The following is a 20,821-nucleotide window of genomic DNA, read 5'->3' as shown; positions in this document are numbered from 1 at the left end:
TTCTCCATACAGTTGCGTTGTGCTTGATTCTGCTAACGTGTCCCTGTTTCTGTTTTGCCTTCTTTGTTGACACGCAGCCTGGCAGAGTGGGGTTCAGGTATGGCAAACGCAGGCACAAGAGTTGCTACCGTCAGACGCCTGGGGCGGTTTCTTGGGTGCATGTCAGAGTGGCTTCTTCTTTTTGCTTTCGCCTCTGTCGTGTTTTATATGTAAACAGATTGAAGGGTTTTTTTTTTTTGCTTTGTTTTGTTTTAATTTAAAAATCAAGATGTGTCTGTTTTCATGGAACAGATTCCAGGGCTTAATTAGTTAGTTTGTAATAATAGCATTATCAGCTTAAAATCCCATCCGATGGTGAGTTTCCTGCCTCTCTTCCATATATTGCTGCTTGATATTTTCTACTTATTGACATTTTTGGCTGAGAGGTTTCATGTAATGCATTTGAAGGAGAATGCGGTTCAGTGACCACAGTGGTCATGAGGGTCCACACCAGGAGGAGCGCAGTGGAGTAGGCGAACTTTTCTCTAGTCAGGAGCTTATCTGGTGAGCCAGAGGAGGGTGACGGAAGCAGGTGTGTGCATGGATCTGCATGCATGTATGTCTTTGTAGAGTTGGCATGCATTATACATGATCACTTTTCATGGATTCTGACTCACTCAGATGTGTTAAGTAGACATGATTTCCCCTCTTTTCTAGTAGGAAAGACTGGTTTTGATTTCTTTCTTTTAACTTTGGGTCTATCTACTTAATTATTAGCTTTTCTGCAAGAAGTTAAAAGCACAAGCTGGTGGAAGCATGGAGTTCTGATGCGGAGGGAAGACACGGGGAAGGGTGGGGCAGACGAGAGGAGCCGGAGCTTGCTGGACTAATGGTAGATTTTAGATGTATTTGATTGACAGAAGGATTGACTTTTGTGTTTTTCAGACAATGTGCCCACCAGCACCAAACTCAACTTGTGAGTCTGTGACTGCATCCTCCTTATATATTTTAAAATTATGTCCCTTAATTCTAGCCATTTTTTTCTTTCATTGTAGAGACTGTGGGGCTGTCTGGAGCCTTTCCCAACCAGCTCAGTTCTTTCCTTGGTAATACAAGTGCGTTAGCGTTGCAGCCTCTAACTCATTGCTACTCTTTCTGCAAAGCCAACCAACAGCAAACATACTGAGAGTTCTTAAGTTCCACTGCCGTTCAGAACAACTGCTCCTGCTTTAATAGCAGCTGGCAGCAACATAGTCAAATACAGTGTGTTGACTTGTTTTATTAAATGCAGAAGTTGGGATTAGGGAGATGACTTGGTGGTTTAGGGTGCTTGAATGAGGATCTGATGAGTCGGATCCCCAGAACCTAGGTGGAAACAGCTGCTTATACTTTACAGTTCCTTACAAACACCTTACGGCGGTATCTCAGTTACTGTCCTGTTGCTGTGAAGAGACACCATGACCGGTGCGTTTTATAAAAGTGAGCATGTGTTTCATTTATTCGGGGGTTTGATTACAGTTTTAGGGGACTGGCTCATGACCATCATGCGTGGTGGCAGGCAGGCATGGTGATAAAGCTGAGAGCTTTCTTCTGGTTCCCGCAGGTGAGACTGAGGGAGAGGGAGAGGGAGAAACAGAGAGAGTCAGAGAGAGTCAGAGAGAGTCAGAGAGAGTCAGAGAGAGACAGAGAGAGTCAGAGAGAGTCAGAGAGAGACAGAGAGAGACAGAGAGAGTCAGAGAGAGACAGAGAGAGACAGAGAGAGTCAGAGAGAGTCAGAGAGAGACAGAGAGAGACAGAGAGAGACAGAGAGAGTCAGAGAGAGTCAGAGAGAGTCCGAGAGAGACAGAGAGAGTCAGAGAGAGACAGAGAGAGTCAGAGAGAGACAGAGAGAGACAGGGAGAGACAGAGTCAGAGAGAGACAGAGAGAGACAGGCCTTGCCCTGGACTTTTGAGACAAGGTCACACCTTCTAATCCTTAATGGTTCACCACCTGGGAACCAGACACTCAAATATGCGAGACCATGAGGACCGTTCTCATCGAAGCCACCACAGACAGTGTCTCTTCATTAAAACTGGGGCAGGAATAAGAAAAGCATGGTCTGCCAAGTGTGGTGGTATGTCTGTGTGCGTAGCTCTCAGGAGATTGAAGCAGGAGAATCAAGATTATGGGATAAGCTTGGGCCACATTGCCAGACTCTAGTTCAAAAAAAAAAAAAAGTCAAACAGGAAGGAGGTTAGGATCAATGTTTGTCTTATAGAAGAATGTGTCTTCTTTCTATATCACCTAAGAGTATCTATTTTAATAAACATTTTAATACTGTTTAAAAATACCAGCACATCTGTGATCATTTATTGAGTATATGCCTTATGCTCAACTATTGCCTTATGGTACCTCCTTTAGGGACCTTGTATTAGAATATTGAGATTCCGCAAGTTTAACTATTTGCCCAAAGTCACACTACTGAGTGATTGAGAAAGAATTAGAAGATAGCACCCTCAAAAGTCCCCGTTTTCCACCATAAGCCACAAGCGCTCTGTTTCTTCCTCTAGTTCTACAATATTGTCACACAGCATTGCTAAATTTTGTAGTGTGCAAAAAACAAGGTAATCCCTGGTTTATAGCATGCTCTGCTCCAGTACAGCCTGCACAGGAAGGAAATGCTTATCTCGGCTAAATGATTGGATCGTACAAACGTAGTTTGGCGTGTAGGAAAACCCACTTAAAGGCTCTAGGACAATGAAAAGAACCAAAGGAAGTTGGGTCAGGAGGATCAAGAGTTTGAGTTCAGACTGTGTGACGTAGTGAGACCCTGTCTCAAAAAAAACCCAAAAACAACAACAACAACAAAAAAACCAACATAAAACCTCCTCTAAACTCTAAACAAACAAACAAAACAAGCAAAAACCATGGTGCAGGATCAGTACTTGTCTGATGGAGGAGATATTTCCCTCATATTTATCTAAAGATGGGCTGTTGAGATATTTACGTATTTTGCTGAATCTCCTTTTCCTGAAAGCAGAAGCCATGTTCTTAGCCTCACATAGCTTTATAATCTGCTTTGCAGATTTTAGGTGGATGGCTGCTACAAATCAAGCAATAAAACATAGCTGTAACTTTAAAGTTGAGATGAGAGGAAGCATGAGCAAAGTATGAATATATGTGGCGTGTCGAAGCCTTGCGGACCACACACAGGCTTATCAGAGAGCTGGCAGCCTTGCTTTAGTAACGAATCTGCTGTAGCATCCTGCATCTCGTTTCTTCTACAAGATCCAAATGCCTTGTCAAATAGGTGAGTGTCCTTTGTGTGTTTATGTGCTGGTGCTCATGTGTGTGCAGGTATGCATGTGTGCCGTTGTGCATGTATGCACATGTACAGGCATGTGTGTGTTGTGTGCATGTGTGTGCCTGTACGTGACGGTCAGAGGCCAGTGTTTGGGAGTTGGTTTTCTCTCTCTACTGTATGGGACCAGGGGACTGAATTCAGGTGCATAGGCTTGGAGACAAGACCTTTATCCTCGGAGCCAGCCCACTAGCTCTAGACACTGTTCTTCAGTCTGTTGTTTTGTTTTGTTGTGGTGTTGCAATAGTGAACAGTTTTCTTTCAGTCATGGCTTACACAAGTAAAATGGATCTAAATGCCTAAGCAGCCTGGCAGACATAGTTAAAAGTCCAGGGACATGTGACAGATCCAGGTGCCTGGACAGAATCTTTGCAAAGGACCGTCACTGCTTACCAGTTTGTCCTCCAGCCAGCAACCCCATGTGAATGAACGGATTTATTCTCCCAGAGCTCCAGAAACTCCAAAGTTCACTTTCCTTGGTCCCTTGGGCCTCCTGCTTGGTAGGAATCAAGAAATAGATTCTTTGTATGTGAGCAAGGGTGAAATTCTGCAGAAGGAGAAGGATCGGGTGGCTCTGAAGTGACCGTGGTACCGACAGTCTGTTCAGTTTGTTGGTGCAGTGTCTGTGTGTGTTTAATTTTGCTCATTACTAGTGTAAACCAACACCTTTGCATGATTTTATTGGCTGTCCTGGTACCATTTTGTGTGAGGTGCCCATTTCCCTTGCTAAACAGTCTGACATTTTCTTACAGATTTGATGGGATTCTATGTCACATACATGTCTTACGAATGTGTCCCCGATTTGTTTATATTTTGTCATTTCACTCTTATGAATGTTCCTAACTGAGCAACAGTGCTAAGTTCTATGGAGATTTCACAGTCATGTGACCTGTGCATTCAGAGAGTCCATGCTCACTAGGGCCTCTCCAGTGGTTCAATGCTCTGTGGTTGATGTCTTAAAGTTATCAGTTTTGAGGGGCAGGTGGTGACAGGAACAAGGTTTAATGTAAACCAAGGTGGCATTGACCTCAGGCCCATTATGTCGCTGAAAATGACCTGGGATTTGTTTTAATGTGTTAACCTTTTGAATAATTTAATAATTCTCACAATATATTTTGATCATACTCACCCTTAGTACCGTCTCCTGCCCTCTTCTTCCTACCCTGACCCCTCTTATCACAACGTTTTAACCTCATGGTGAGAAAAGAAATTTTGTGTGTCTCACTGAATTTACTTAGCGTTGCTTATGTGAGCACGGGTGTGGGGATTGTTTAGTGCAGCACGGGCATCAGTCAGGTCATCAGGCTTGCGTGGCTCGTGTCTTTCTCATCTCTCCAGCCCAGTGCACTCTCTTTCTTCCTTACTCTTCTTCTATGATAGAGACTAAAGCAGTGCCTAGAAAATAGCAGTTGGGAGATTACTTGTCCTTCTCTGTTGTGATAGACACCTGGCCCAAAGCAACTGGGGAGGAAAGGGTTACGTGACAGCTAATAGGCTACACGAACTGGGGAGGAAAGGGTTACGTGACAGCTAATAGGCTACACGAACTGGGGAGGAAAGGGTTACGTGACAGCTAATAGGCTACACGAACTGGGGAGGAAAGGGTTACGTGACAGCTAATAGGCTACACGAACTAGGGAGGAAAGGGTTTATGTTATGGTTGGTAGACTGCCACAAACAGAATTTAGGGCAGGAACTGACGCAGATGCCAAGGAGGAATGCTGCTTGCTGACTTGAACCCCAATATTTTGCTCCACCTGATTTTGTTGTTATTGTTTTGTTTGTTCCAGACAGGGTCTCACTATGCAGCTCTGGCTGTCCTTGAACTCACCATGTGGCCTCCAAGTCACAGAGATCCGCCTGACTCTGCCTCCTGAGTGCTGGGATTAAAGGTGTGCACCACTATGCCCAACCCAGCCTACTTTCTTGTACAACTCAGGATCACCTGCCCAGGGGTGGGCACCACTCACAGTGAACTTTATCTTTACGTGGTCATTAATCAGGGAAGTATCCTTACAGACTCGCCAACCAGCAGTCTAATCAAGACATTTTCTTAATTGAGGTTTCTCCTCCCAGATTACTCTGGTTTGTGTCAAATGGACAAAACCTGAAACCAACAAAGTCAACCAGGACACCAATGATACAGTGGGGAAGACCCTTTCAAAGAAGCTGTGATATTTAGAGTCTTTTCTCAGGGGCCCGGGCACCCTTGCCCACCTGTTTCTACTAACTGTGGGCTCATTGGCAGGGTTAATTGACTGAGCACATCTGGAGGTGATCTGCATAGGATTCCAAGGTCACCAGCACCTTCAAGCCTTTCTCTTAGGGCTGGAGAAGTCTCCAGGTTGAAGGTTTGGTGGTTGGTATTGTATATCTGGGCTTCAGTATGCATTTGTTCATTGAGCACTCTACTTTAGATTATGTCTTCTGTCTTAGGGATTTTATATCACTGTGAAGAGACACCATAACTGTGGCAACTCTTATAAAGAAGACATTTAATTCTGGCTTACAGTTTCAGAGGTTTAGCCTATTATCATCAGGATGGGGAGCATGGCAGCATGCAGGCAGGTGTGGTGATGAATCTGAGAGCGCTACCTCTTGCAGGCAACAGGAAGTCAACTGAGGCACTGGGAGGTATCCTTAGCATGGGCAACCTCATATTCCACCCCCACAGTGACACACTTCCTCCACACCTCCTCATAGTGCCACACCAATTCAAACCTCCACAGGCGGAGAATAGGAGACAAAGACAGGAGGTGGAGGATGAGGGGCAAGGGGGAAGGGACCAAGGGAAAAAGGGCAGGGATATTTGTCCCAGAGGGACAAATGACTGTCTCTGGGTAGAGAGGAGAGGCAGATGTGGCCTATAGTCAAATGTAAAGGGGAAAACCCTGGGTTAGGATTAGGTGTTTAATTTGAATTTGGTATGTTAATCAGGTGAGTCAAAGGGGGCTTCTGATCGCTGGACTTCAATACTATGATAGCTGGACCTTGGTAGTCAGCCTCGGGAGGAGGAAGAGGCCAAATAAAGGAGTGAAGCTTGGTGGCTAGCTTTAGATAAATGTGATCTAACAGGTCTTTTTCCTCACCCATTCCCTTTAAGGGTGAGGAGGGCAAGGCCTGCCAGGGCCATGCTTGCCATGCTCAGTCTGGCTAGAATCCCTTCAGGGGTTTTACCCTGTCAGCAAGCAAGCAATTAGTCCTGCAGTGGACCGCAGCTGAATGCCTTTTTGTTCAACTGGATTCTGGCACTATCTATATGGACAAAGGTACCCCCACGCCATAGTAACTCCCAGCTTGCTTCAATTGTGCTAGACCCTGCCTTCCCACAATCCACTGCTTCAGTCACCTAGAGCAGCTCACGGAACTCAGGGCAACAGCACGCGAACCTCATCAAGGCTGCTGATGCCTGGCCGATGCGATGCATGCTGCTCATCAAGTCGGGCAGTGCATGACTTAGGACGTGGGAGAGCCTCCCTGCTTCCATGCGCTCTCTGGCCAATGCGATGCATGCTGCTCATGGGAGAGCGTCCCTGCTTCCATGCGCTCTCTGGCTAGCCATATTCCAGGAATTACACGCCCATCTATCTTGAAGCTTTCTGGACTTTAAAAAAAATTTTCTGGAGATTTCATTGCATGCATGTAGAAACATGTTTGGAAAAAGAGGTGTGGTCTAGTGCTGATATTCTGGGTGAGTGGGGACCCAGGAAGCCGGCCTCTCTACGTAGCGCACCTTCTTCTGGGACCTTGGGCGGGTTCCTTCAGCTATGAGGGTCGTTTGTGGGCTCTGCTAGTGATGAGGACAATTAAAGAATCCTTTAAGCTCTGACGTAGAAATGTGGAGCAGGAGCAGCGCATCTTTTTAGTTTTGGCCTTGAGGAGGAAAAGGAGGACGTTAAAGGGTGGTGGGGGAGGAGGGACTGAGACTAAGGCGACTTAAAGCGCTTCAGCTATAATGAACTTTCTTATCCCTCGCCGGCTCCGACACTGCACCAGATACCAAGGACACGTTAACCGTATTGCTCCTGTCACTTAGTAAATGATGGAGGCTAAGGAAGCTATGGGTCAAGCCTGTGTGGTGAGCCTGTCCAGAAACGGAACTTAGTGTGGGAGCAGGCGCCGCCCTGCCTCAGGAGAGAGGGCAGGAGGCAAGGAACCAGCTCTTCAGGGGATTGGTAGTGTGTCCCTCCCCCCTGCTCCATTCTCCACTCTGAGCTCCCTGGCTGCCAACCCAGAGTCGTGGACTGTGGTGTGACCAAGGGTGCCTTTCAGCCTTCTGTCAGTCTGAGGTTGACCTGGGCCTGTGGCGCCTGTTTCTACTTTCCAGTATGCTTCCCCAGCCCCAGAACCTGCCAATCTTCTCTGCTCCTTTCCTGCATTCCCTGTAGGTTATGATTTAAAAATTCCCTGTACTATATTTTTAGTGTGATTTTTTTTCTTTCTGGGAACTAAAATTAGATGCACTCTTTCCCCATCTGCCATTGTAACCCACATGTACTGTGTGTGTGCACGCACATGCTCATGCGCATGCTCATGCACATTGTAACCCACATGTACTGTGTGTGTGCACGCACATGCTCATGCACATGCTCATGCACATTGTAACCCACATGTACTGTGTGTGTGCACGCACATGCTCATGCGCATGCTCATGCACATTGTAACCCACATGTACTGTGTGTGTGCACGCACATGCTCATGCTCATGCATATTGTAACCCACATGTACTGTGTGTGTGCATGCACATGCTCATGCACATTGTAACCCACATGTACTGTGCGTGTGCACGCACATGCTCATGCATATGCTCATGCACATGCTCATGCACATTGTAACCCACGTGTACTGTGTGTGTGCACGCACATGCTCATGCACATTGTAACCCACATGTACTGTGTGTGTGCACGCACATGCTCATGCACATTGTAACCCACATGTACTGTGTGTGTGCACGCACATGCTCATGCACATGCTCATGCACATTGTAACCCACATGTACTGTGTGTGTGCACGCACATGCTTATGCGCATGCTCATGCACATGTGTGTGTACTTGTCTGTGTAGGTTCATTTGGTTGATGTATAATAAGAAGCTAACATTTATATTAAAGAAGATTTTCCTTAAATTTGGAATTTGAATCCGGACTTTACCCCTAGCTTGTTAATAGTGAACAGTGTGAAGCATGTTTCCAATGTCTAGTCCTGTGGTCATCCCTGAGGTAACATAGCTTATGGCAAGATAAGGGACTGGCTAGTTTTTCTTTTTATGAAGCAGAACTAGAGTGCATTGCAAGGGATTTTAACACAGACTTTAAGCATGAAGATTAGGAGAAAAAGGTGTATGGGAAAAATAATGACACACATACTTGATTTTTGATTTGAGACAGGATCTCATTGTGTAGTAGCTCTCCCTGTCCTCACAGACCAGACTGCTGGAACTCGCAGAGATCCTCTTGCCTCTGTCTCCTGAGTACTGGGATTAAAGGTGTGCAGCACCATGTCTGGCCACACCCTCCCCACCCCCCCACAACACATACATACTCCATGCTCCCACCCCCCCACCACACACACACACCACACACACACGACACGCACACCCGACATGCACACACCACACACACACCACACACATGACACGCACACACGACATGCACACACCACACACACACACCATACACACACCACACACATGACACGCACACACGACACGCACACACCACACACACACCATACACACACCACACACACACTACACACACACTACACACATACCACACGCACACACTACACGCACACACCACACGCAAACACTACATACACCACACATACAACACACACCACACACACCATACACACATACCACACATTTTACACACACACTTAAACGTGTGTATTTTAATAGCAATTTCCTTCACCAAGAAAAAGAAGCGAGAACATTTGAGCATCTTACAGCTAAGAATCATGCCTGCAGTTTTCACAGTTTGTTCCAAGGTTTCTGAAAACTCACACAGTGTTTGCACATGCAGTATGACCTTTTTGGACTTTGGCTCTCTGAGCGCTTCCTTTGGATTTGAGACAGTTGGTGTATCTTCTTGTGACTTCATTTAAAAAGGACCAGGGTTTTAGGAGAAATGTTTCTAGGTCTTTGTTGTGATGACTTAGAGGTAAAGGAGAACTCAGTGTGATTTCTCTTTATTCCAAGCCTCGGTTGAACTTAGTGAGGCCTGAAGGTCAGAGCTTGCCGCTTGCAGCTCTGAGCCGGCTGGTGTCACAGTGGGGCTGCCTCCGTGGATGCCGTCATTATCAAGTACTTCCAGCAGGGGGAGCTCTCTTAGGCTGTTAGGAGAAAGGCATTAATGTTTGTATTTTGTATGCTGCCTCACCCCATGAGGGGAAGACAGACTCTAAAACTAAAACTGATGTGATCTGCAATGGTATATGAAAGGGCTGAGGGGGTCCTTTTTAAAATCATCTCTGTACACATTATTATTATTTTTGCATTTGATTATGATGAAATACTTCTAGAAGTGGGATATTTCAATCCTTTTTATGTGAAAAAGAGTATTGCCATTAAAATGTATTTTCGACTCTATGTATCAACAGAGATTCAGATCCATTTGCGATTTGCCAGACGTGGTTATAGACACTGGGAATAGGGCAGTGAGCAACGCGTCCAAGATGAATAACCCCACAGTTCAAAGCGTCCTTTACCCTGCGTATAAATTGAACATGAATTCGAATACTCTTCCCAGCGTTGAGCTGCATCTCTCTTGTGTTGGATTTTGAGTCTACAGCGGAATATATGATGATGATGGTGCAGCATGCCCTGGATGCTTACTTGTAGGAATTTTAATATAGATCTTCAGATTCTGTTCTCTGCAGAGGAGATTATTGCAGTGCTTCAAAATTTTGATGTTTATTGAAATCATTTGGGGCTTAAAAAAACAAACTAATGCTTGACTCCCACTTCCCAACATTTAGATTTAATTGACAGGAGTAGACACATTGATTTTTAAACTCTCTGAGCTATTCTTTTGGGCAGAAGAGTTTGGAAACTACCAGTAAACTGTTCTCCGACATTGACAGACTCCCATAGAGAAGGATGAGGGCTTATTCTCCTTTAGTTTTCCCCCCCTCTGGAGCGAGTGTCTGGCTGCAGACTCACACGGAGTCTAGGCTTGTGCCACCACACTCAGCCGAGTCCCAGTTTTGTGACTGCGCTGTGTACTTGACCTGGCAGTGATCAGTAGTGATCCATTGCATAACTGTGGAGCTTATACCATAGTCACAGTTCACGTGCACACAGGAGTCGATTGCCCTGGTCTCCGGTGTTTTCATTAGGTCTCTAGCATTTTGTGTGTGCCCCCCCACCTGCTGACAGTGGCTGGAAAAACAGACCATCTGACTCCTCTTTAAATGGGCAGCTGCTAATGTAATTGACCATCTTGGTGTGGCCAGCATCCTATTTTATCTCTCCAGCTCACACCCCTACTCCATGTTTGCATCCTGTTCTGTTTCCTTGCTTTGTGCTTTAATATGGAAAATATAAGCAATCGAAAGAGTTATAAGTCAGGTGTAGTGGGGGTACACCCGTAAGCCCTGTGTGAAGAGAAACAAGTGGGGTAGGATGTCCTCACACTCCTGCCTTGAGTAGTCAAGCTGTTTCTCTTTCTGTGATGGGGATAAACCAGTCACGTTCTTGTGTACATTGTATTTCTCCCCTATTCAGGGAATTACCACTCTTTGCTTGCTTTTATTAGTTTTTAAATCTCTATTGGATCATTTAAATTTATTTTATCTTTAAGTTAAAACTAACACTGAAAGCTGGGCGGTGGTGGCACAAACTCTCTTTAATTCCAGCACTCAGGAGGTAGAGGTAGGCAGATCTCTTTGAGTTTGAAAGCAGCCTGGTCTACAGAGTAGTGAGTTCTATCTAGGACAGGTTCCAAAGCTACACAGAGAAACCCTGTCTCAAAAACAAAAGCAAATACAAACAAACAAAACTAGCACTGTGGATGTGTAAGTGGATAGATAAATGTTTATTTCTATATTCGAGGAAGCCCTGTGCTGGATACTGGGGGCAACCAAAAATACACAATATCTGTGATCATTATTTCCTCTCGACAACAGGCAACTTAAGGGAAGAGAGGGCTATTGTGGTTCGTGGTTTGAAGGAATCCAGTTTGTCCTAGCAGAGAAGGGTGGAAGTGGCAGCTCAGACAAACCGGAGCCAGAGGAAGGAGGAGCTGCTGTAGGCTGACTTTCTCACTTCTCTTCAGTATGGGAGCCGGGCCGGTGGGATGGCCCTGCTCGTGTTCATGGTGGGTCTTCCCTCAGTGAAGCCTCTCTGGAAATGTCCTTAAAGACATGCCCAAAGGTGTATCTCCGAGGAATTCCAAGTTCCGTCACTGAAGACTAACCATCGTAGAATCCTCGGCGAATGTTTCAGAAAATAAAGATTCAGAGAGACAAACAAAAAATTACAGTTACTGTCCATACCGAAGTCCTGGTAGGTTGGAATTAATTTTAGACAACTTCTATTTTCATAGAGTATACGAGTCTAATCTAATGTCTTTGGAGTCTGTTTTTCTCGTTCAATCTGATACTCCAGTAAAGTTTCCAATGTTTCAAGGTAAAGCTATGTATGCACGTTTCTGGAACTTGTGGGGAAATGTTTAGTAGAGAGTATCACCGAAACAAGGGAATTTCAGACAAGCCAAGACCATTGGTCCTCTTTACATCAGGACGGAGTCTGAGCACCTTCCTAGTTCTCAGACGTGAGAGATCTGTCAGAGTCATCTTGAGGGGTGGGCAGGAGGATGGAATGAGCTGACATTGTCTCTATACACAGTTCCTCTTCTTGATCTTTTTCCTGGGGACCACCTTTCAGGCCACAGAGCATGCATGCCCCAGTATCTGCCAGGTCAGAGGCTGGCTTCAGATAGAGTCTCCAAGAGCAGGAATGGAGAAATGTAGGCGGATATTTTTTTTTGGTCGGGACTGCTGGCCTTCAAATAACCACACAGAGACTTAATATTAATTGCAAATGCTTGGCCCATAGTGTAGGCTTATTACTAACTAGCTCCTACAACTTAAAGCAACCCAAATTTCTCATCTATGCTCTGCCCATGGTGGTATGTTTTTTAGCAGGCCATGTTCATCTCCTGTTTCCCCTACCTCTGGCTGGTGGCTCCATGGCCCTCTCCACTCTCTTTTTGTCCAACAGTCTCGCCTATCCTTTCCTTGCTTAGCTATTGAACTGTTAACTCTTTATTGACAAATGAGAGTAATATATATGTAGTGCTATTTCATTTGTATTTTAATAAATAAAGCTTGCCTGAAGATCAGAATGTAAAACAGCCATACTAGTCAGCCATAAAGGCCAGGCAATGGTGGCACTTTAATCCCAGCAGCCACACTAGTTAGCCTTGGAGGCCAGGTGGTTTGTGCACACCTTTAATCCCAGCACTAGAGAGGAGTATAAGGGGGGATGAGACTGGAACTCGCTCCCTTTCAGTCTGGAGATTTCATAGAGGTAACAGCTCTCCAGTGGCTTGGCTGCTTTGCTTTTCTGACCTTTAGGTTGAGCCCTAATATCTGTCTCTGAGTTTTTATTATTCATGCAACATACATATTTACAAAAGAGTGTTCCACAGCAGAGAAAGGCTAGTGAAGGGAGGGTCCTGATGGGCCCGAGGAGGGGTGGGAGTTGGCGCCATCTCACCTGGGCATGAGTTCATTCTGCCACTGTCTAACTGCATGATCTCAGAATGTCTGCCCTTGTCTAACTGTATGATCTCAGAGTGTCTGCCACTGTCTAACTGTATGATCTCAGAGTGTTTGCCACTGTCTTAACTGTATGATCTCAGAATGTCTGCCCTTGTCTAACTGTATGATCTCAGAGTGTTTGCCACTGTCTAACTGTATGATCTCAGAGTGTTTGCCACTGTCTAACTGTATGATCTCAGAGTGTTTGCCACTGACTGTCTAACTGTATGATCTCAGAGTGTTTGCCACTGTCTAATTGTATAATCTCAGAGTGTTTGCCACTGTCTAACTGTATGATCTCAGAGTGTTTGCCACTGACTGTCTAATTGTATGATCTCAGAGTGTTTGCCACTGTCTAACTGTATGATCTCAGAGTGTTTGCCACTGTCTAACTGTATGATCTCAGAGTGTTTGCCACTGACTGTCTAACTGTATGATCTCAGAGTGTTTGCCACTGACTGTCTAACTGTATGATCTCAGAGTGTTTGCCACTGACTGTCTAACTGTATGATCTCAGAGTGTTTGCCACTGTCTAACTGTATGATCTCAGAGTGTTTGCCACTGTCTAACTGTATGATCTCAGAGTGTTTGCCACTGTCTAACTGTATGATCTCAGAGTGTTTGCCCTGTCGAACTGTATGATCTCAGAGTGTTTGCCACTGTCTAACTGTATGATCTCAGAGTGTTTGCCACTGTCTAACTGTATGATCTCAGAGTGTTTGCCACTGTCTAACTGTATGATCTCAGAGTGTTTGCCACTGACTGTCTAACTGTATGATCTCAGAGTGTTTGCCACTGACTGTCTAACTGTATGATCTCAGAGTGTTTTGTAGACCCTCTGTGTTCGGGTTCCTGGTCAGTAGATGGGGGTGATGGTGACACTTCATGGGGTCATTCTGAAAGTTAAGCTGATTGACATGTGCAGTCTTTGGCACACTGCCTGGCTGCTTTTACTCGGCTATTCATTCTTGTTGTGCAGAGACTTCGGGATGGCCTGTCCTGCCAATGCTTGTACACTTGACTTTTTGAGGCAACTCTGAAGGTTTCTGGGACTTCTCTGCATTGAAAAATAATCAAAGAGGTTTAATTATTTTAATCACAGCCATTGAATGATCATGATTAGGGATTTCATAATTCTTTTTATAACTCTCTGAGAATGGAGTGCCTAACTTTTTCCAATAATATGCAAGATTGATCCTTCTTTATGTGTTTTTGTTTGAGAATGGTTATAAACATTTTTGGATCCATGCTATATGTGAAAGTAGGCTCTGTATGAGCAAAGGGCAATGGGGCTAAGATCAAATCCCCAGACCTCATGAAATACAAGAGAGTATTGGAAAGAGATAGGATTAGACACTGGGGATGATGATCACACTATAATCTCATGTGGGATGCTGAGGCAGGAGGATTGTAGCGGTTTAGCCCAGCCTGGACTACAGAATTAATTCATTCAGGCAAACCTGAAATAGAGTATGATCCTGCTCTCCTCCAAAGAAATAGGATTAGAAGAGAATAAAAGTGTTCTTCATGGGATGATGGGAGCGAGGTACTTCAGGCAGAGAAAACAGCCTGATCATTGTGTGAGCGCCAGGTATTTTCAGTGCCCCTGGTCATCTATCACTGGATACAAAGAGGGAATTCAGTTGCAGTCGGAGCTGAGATTGTTTGGTAGCGGCAGCATCACACAGTATAAGGGTGACACAATTGATTTCTGTGTTTCAGAGGCCGTTTTGGCAGGAGTGAGGACAGGCTGGACAAGATGAGCGAGCACAGGGAGGAGACTGGTGTGTCAGGTCTGTAGAGCTTATGGCCTGAGGAAGAGAGTCCTGGGAGTGAGGAAGACACTGTGATGCCAAGGTGCGCGTGTGTGTGAGCGTGTGTGTGCATGTGTGTGCATGTGTGTGTGGTGGCTTCATAGGTCTAGAGATGGGGTACAGGAGGAAGACGTCAGAGGGACCCAGGGTTTGGGTAAGGTTTGTGAGGCACCTGTGGGTGACAGCTGATCTCTCTGGAGAGCACCAAGACAGCTGACGAGGATTGTACAACTGCAAGGGAGTCTGGGTAATGAAAGCCCACAGAGAAGCACAGAGCCCAGGCTGCCACCGCAAGCTAGAGGCGGAGTCAGAAGAGGTGTGTTTAGGATCTACAGAAGAGTTTTTAAGCACACATGGCCATGTACATACACACGCACACATGTGCACACATGCGCGCGCGCACACACACACACACACACACACACACACACACACACACACGGTCTCTCTCTCTCTGTAGCCCCAGCTGTCTTGGAACTCACTATGTGGACCAGGCTGGCTACAAATTCACAGAGATTCCCCTGCCTCTGCTTCTCTAGTTCTCTCTTGCTGGGATTAAAGGCACGCACAAATGCATTTGGGAGCACACAGAACACGCTGGACTTTGTTACAACCGTGTGTTGCCTTCATTTCAGAGTGTTTTGCTGGTGAGTTGGACTGAGAATTAGGCCTTTTCTGTCTTCCTGGTTCATCCCCTGCTTGGTTGAGATCCACTGCCCTTTCTTCTGGAACCCCCACTCCCCCTCTGCTATACTTACTTCTGTAGAGTACCAATAATATTTATGTCTGGTCCTTTGTACATGTGTGTTCTCCCGTATTATATACGGACCACCTAGGGGAGGGCCGGTATCAGCCACTTAGCATTTGCTACACTGAGTCCACCAAAGCACAGATGGACAGGCAGGAAGGATGATCGGATGTGCATGTGTGCATGCAATGTGAAGCAGGCGATTTGGTCATGAAAGTAACACGCATCAGGGCAGGCCGAGGGTTTGGGAATGGCACTGTATCTGGTGCTGTGGAGAAGGGGAAGGGCTGGGTTAGGAAGGAGCAACTCCAGGATTCTGCTGAGATACAATCTTCTTAGTTTATACACATTCTTCAGTTTTGTGATTTTAATGCCCTAGAATTTCTTAAGCTCTTGGGAACCACTTGGAACTAAACTTGTGTGTTTTAAAGATTTGTTTTTATTTTTAATTGTGTGTGGGTCTGTGTGGGTACGTACACAAGTACCAGTGTGGGCGGAGGCCAGAGGTAGGAGATGCCCTGAGGCTGGGGTTTGAGTCTGCTGTGAACTTGGAGGCCAGAGGTAGGAGATGCCCTGGAGCTGGGGTTTGAGTCTGCTGTGAACTTGGAGGCCAGAGGTAGGAGATGCCCTGGAGCTGGGGTTTGAGTCTGCTGTGAACTTGGATGCCAAGAGCCAGCTCAGGCCTTCTGCAAGGGCAGTGTGCGCTCTTCAGCCCTCAACTTCCCATTGGATATAGGATGTTAGAGTGTATGGATGCTTTCTGGGATGGTTCAGAGCCGCTGGAGGTATAGCTATGGTCTAGGGAACCCTTTTGACAATGTCAGCACAATGCTTACGTGTGGGTGGAGAGGAGTGCATGCAAGAGCCATCTTCCAAGTCAGCAGAGCAGAGGACGTCATTTGGGGGTGCACTGTTTGGAGAGCATCTTTCTTACACACACCATGGTGGCTTTACGTGTGCACCTGATCCCATTTCTCTCCCCAGTGGGAGGAGGTCGGTTTTTGTTTTAAACCCGTATCCTTTGCATTTTTGCCACTGACATTTTACTTTCAACAAATGATTTGCCATGGAAAAATAATGTCTTTTTTTCTGGTAGTGGCATGAGCAAGTGGCTGTTCATAATGGGCTATATATAGAAATCGGTTTGAATGCTGTGTGCTGGAAAAGAATGGTTCCCCATGCGTTCAATGCCTAGCTTGCTCCAACTCCTTGTGCATATTTGGGTGCACGTATGTCATTTCTTAGGAGTCATTCAGCTTGTTTTTAATTAATTAGCTAATTAATTAATTTTGAGACAGGGTTTCTCTTATAGTATTGGCTGTCCTGGAACTCACTTTATAGACCAGGCTGGCCTCGAACTCAGAGAGACCCACTTTCTCCTCCCTAGTGCTGGGATTAAAGGTGTGTACCACCACTGCCCAGAGAGACAGGGTCTCTTGATGACCGAGAACTCACTGAATTGGATAGACTATCTGGCCAGCAAGCGTCTCTCCAGTGCTGGGATTGCATGTATACACACCACCATGCTTGGCTTTGTTCTTGGGACCCAGCTCAGGTCTCATGATTATGCTGCTATCTTGATAGGCTGCACCCCCCCCTCCCCATTTTCTGCCCACTATTGCCTTCTCAACACACTCACAGAACAGGGCTCATCGGGGCATGGCAGTAAAGTGTGACATTTGACTGTCATCTTCTCACAAGGTTTTGATCGTGGTTGGAAGTTGCTATAGATGATAATGAGGTTTCATTTTGTGCCTTTGGGTCTTTAAGTTCAAGGGGATAGGAAGGTCACCTCACATTTTGCCGACACTACCTGTTATCGCCAGTAGAGGGCAAGCCAGTTCCTTTCCTTGGTCGGGGACTGGGGATTCTGTGTTTGCTCTGTTTTTATCCAGTGCCCACCAGCTTTCCGATTACTGGATCATCAAGACCCTAAACCAGTTGTGTGATTAAACACCAGCAGGGAAGTGGTGCAGAATTCTTTCCTTGCCTTTTTTTTTTTATTAACCCCATGCATCTTGACAAGTTGAAGGAAGTCCCTCTCAGCACATGTGTGGCAATCTCAGCATTTTCTGTCCCGAGGTTTTCCCTTAGGCCTAAAGGACTTAACTTCAAGCTTCTGTAAATGGGAAAAGTTTGGGGTCTTCGAGTGTCGGGTGACGACTCTCAGCGGATCACTAGAGAGCCTTCTTGTCTTCAGTGTGCATGTCAGGACCCACATTGTGACTCCCTACAGAAATGCAGAGACTTTTATGTAGCTAAAAGTCTATACGCACCAGTGCAGGGAAGGTTTGCTGCTTCTGCTCTTGGAAGGAGTGGCAGCCATTATCCCTTTTAGGGGAGAAGCTAAATTTGTGGACAGCATTGGCCTATGAGATTGCAAAATTAGGATTCTCATACTTTATGCATGCACGTGAGTGTGCGTGCACGTGTGTGTGTGTGTGTGTGTGTGTGTGTGTGTGTGTTGAGATATGGGCTCACTATGTAGCCTAGGCTGGCCTTGAACTTAAGATCCGCCTGCCTCTGTAGCCTGAGTGTTACAGTTGTGCACATGGAGTCTGTGCTGTTTTATGAGACAAGGCTTGTGTTCTCCATTCTAGACCAGAGCTCTTGGGCTCAGCCTGTGGTGTGGCTGGATCTGTAGGTGTATTCATTGTGCCCAGCTCTCTCTCGGGCGCCTGTGTTTGTTTATTTTAGACCTCCCTGCCAGCCTTATTTATCTGTCTGAAAAGCAGTGTTTTACCTAGGAACTCACCTGAGACTGTGACTCCTCTTCAGAACAGCTCGTTGGAAAAACGCCTTTCTTCTGCACGTTTGTCTCTGTGTGGGTTAATCCTGCATCAGGAAACATGGGGAAATGGCCATTTCTGCCTGTTATCCTCCTGACCACTCTTAAAAAATGGAGTAATGCATAGTGGCGCAGATCTGTAGTCCCAGGACTGGAAAACCTGAGGCAGGAGGGTCAAGTGCAAGTTCGAGGCCAGCCTGAGCTATGTAGCCAGACCCTGTCTTAAAGATATAGTTGCGGTTTATTCCTGTAGAAAAGAAATGACTGGGTGTGGAGAGTTGTTTGTGTTGTGCTAATAATTGACCACACCCTGTGAAGGCCAGTGAAGTGGAATGCACTGGGGAGGTATTCGCATAGTCTGTCCATAGCCACGCCCTCCTCACAGTGTCGGGCCAGGATTTCTTAAGTTTAGTTAACAATCCTTGTGCTTCAATTTCAATCTTATTATTCCGGAGACTGTATCTGGAGTGTGCATCAGAGTCACATGTATAGTTAGTTATGGAGGGATCAAATGACCCCAGTCTTCCCATGGTCAACACGAAGTCCTTCCTTCCGTTGTATATCTCCCGGTCTCCCTTCTGCCCCCATCACCTCCAGGCCTTGGCAAATGAGCATCGTTCTGATCTAGAATCAATCCATAGCAAACTCAATCCAACTGCTGGCTCCCAGGCTGTGCTAGTGTGTTTGTTTGTGGGGTTTGTGTTTAGTATTTTGAGTTGGGCCTTCCTACTTTACTCAAGGGTTTTCTGTGCCTGCGTTCCTCACTCCACTCCACACCTGCTCCTCCTCTTCGTCCTCTGGTGTCCCCAACACGGAGCTGGAAAGGTTTCATGGTAGCAAAGGGAAACGGTAGCCTGGAAGAAAATAAATGGTTATTGAATTGAGTCAGGCAATATTGCTCTCAAATGTTCTTTGATGTAGAATTCTCTAATAATGTTTTCCTTTAGGTCTTCAGAGTCTGTCTTTTATAGCTCAGCTATCCTTGTTGTTAGAAATTCAAAGACAGGGCTTGGGCTATGGCTCAGTGGTGAATGCTTTTCTAGTACACGCGAGTTCCTGGGTTGAATTCCTAGTGCTGCAGAGAAGCAGATACAATGTCCCCCCAAAAGAAATTCCCCCCAAAGAAATTGCCCCCTCAAAGAAATTTCCCCCCAAAAGAAATTGCCCCCCCCCAAAGAAATTGAACCCAACAACATAGCAAGTCAAAGGCCTCCTGTCCTCCGAGGCAAGCCCACATCATGGTCTAACCTAATTTTTCTCCCATGGAGCAATCAGCTGTGGACTTGGCTGTCTGTAACATCTGTCCATGTGGTTGTATCTCACCTGGATGAGCTCACACAGAAGGGGGAAGGCATATTCTGTTTCTGTAACATCTGTCCGTGTGGTTGTAGCTCACCTGGATGAGCTCACACAGAAGGGGGAAGACATATTCTGTTTCTGTAACATCTGTCTGTGTGGTTGTAGCTCACCTGGATGAGCTCACACAGGATGGGGAGGCATATTCTGTTTCTGTAACATCTGTCTGTGTGGTTGTAGCTCACCTGGATGAGCTCACACAGGATGTGGAGGCATATTCTGTTTCTGTAACATCTGTCTGTGTGGTTGTAGCTCACCTGGATGAGCTCACACAGGATGGGGAGGCATATTCTGTTCTAGTCTCCTTTCTTCCATTATGTTAAAATATCTGGATACAAAGCAACTTATGGCGAAAAGGTTACTTTAGCTCACAATTGCAGGATAGGGTTCTTCATAGCAGGGAGGTCAAGGCAGCTGGAAGTTAAAATGGTTACATCATATCATTTGTTCCCAACCGCCCAGACCAGAATAAGCGCACGGGAACTATATTAATTACCACACTGTTTGGCCTATTAGCTCAGGCTTCTTATTAACTAGCTTTTACATCTTAAATTAACCCATTTCTTTTAATCTATGTATCACCACGAGGCTGTAGCCTACCAGTAAGGTTTCTGTGCCTTTCTCCCTTGGCAGCTACATGGCATCTGCCTGACTCTGCCTTCTTTCTCCCAGAATTTTAATTTAGTTTTCCCTCCTAGTTCTGTTCTGCCCTGTCATAGACTAAAGCATCTTCTTTATTAATCAATGGTAATAAAACATATTCACAGCATACAGAGGGGAATCCCACATCATGTAGCTTTAGAGCCAGTCCTAGAACCTGCTCTGTAGACCAGGCTAGTCTCTAAGTCGCAGAAATTCTCCTGCCTCTGCCTCCTGAGTGCTGGGATTAAAGTAAAGGCATATGCCACTGTCTGGCTCCACTCTTTTTTCTTTAAAGATTTATTTATTTGTTTGTTTGTTTTTTTTTATGCATACAATGTTCTGCTAACATGTACACACCGAAGAGGGCACCAGATCTCATTATAGAT

The 20,821-nt window shown here is 45.7% G+C and overlaps 1 protein-coding gene across 3 annotated transcripts in view; it reads left to right on the top strand.

The window, feature by feature from the left end:
- Tbc1d30 (TBC1 domain family member 30) overlaps positions 1-20,821 on the top strand; it is an 81,615-nt gene that overhangs the window by 4,394 nt on the left and 56,400 nt on the right. The window lies entirely within an intron of this gene.

The sequence above is a fragment of the Microtus oregoni genome, unplaced genomic scaffold, assembly GCF_018167655.1.
Source record: "Microtus oregoni isolate MIOR12 unplaced genomic scaffold, Mior012 000001F_ref0000356, whole genome shotgun sequence".
Taxonomy (NCBI): domain Eukaryota; kingdom Metazoa; phylum Chordata; class Mammalia; order Rodentia; family Cricetidae; genus Microtus; species Microtus oregoni.
The sequence above is the reverse complement of the archived record's forward strand: the minus strand, read 5'-3'. Positions and strand labels throughout refer to the sequence as shown.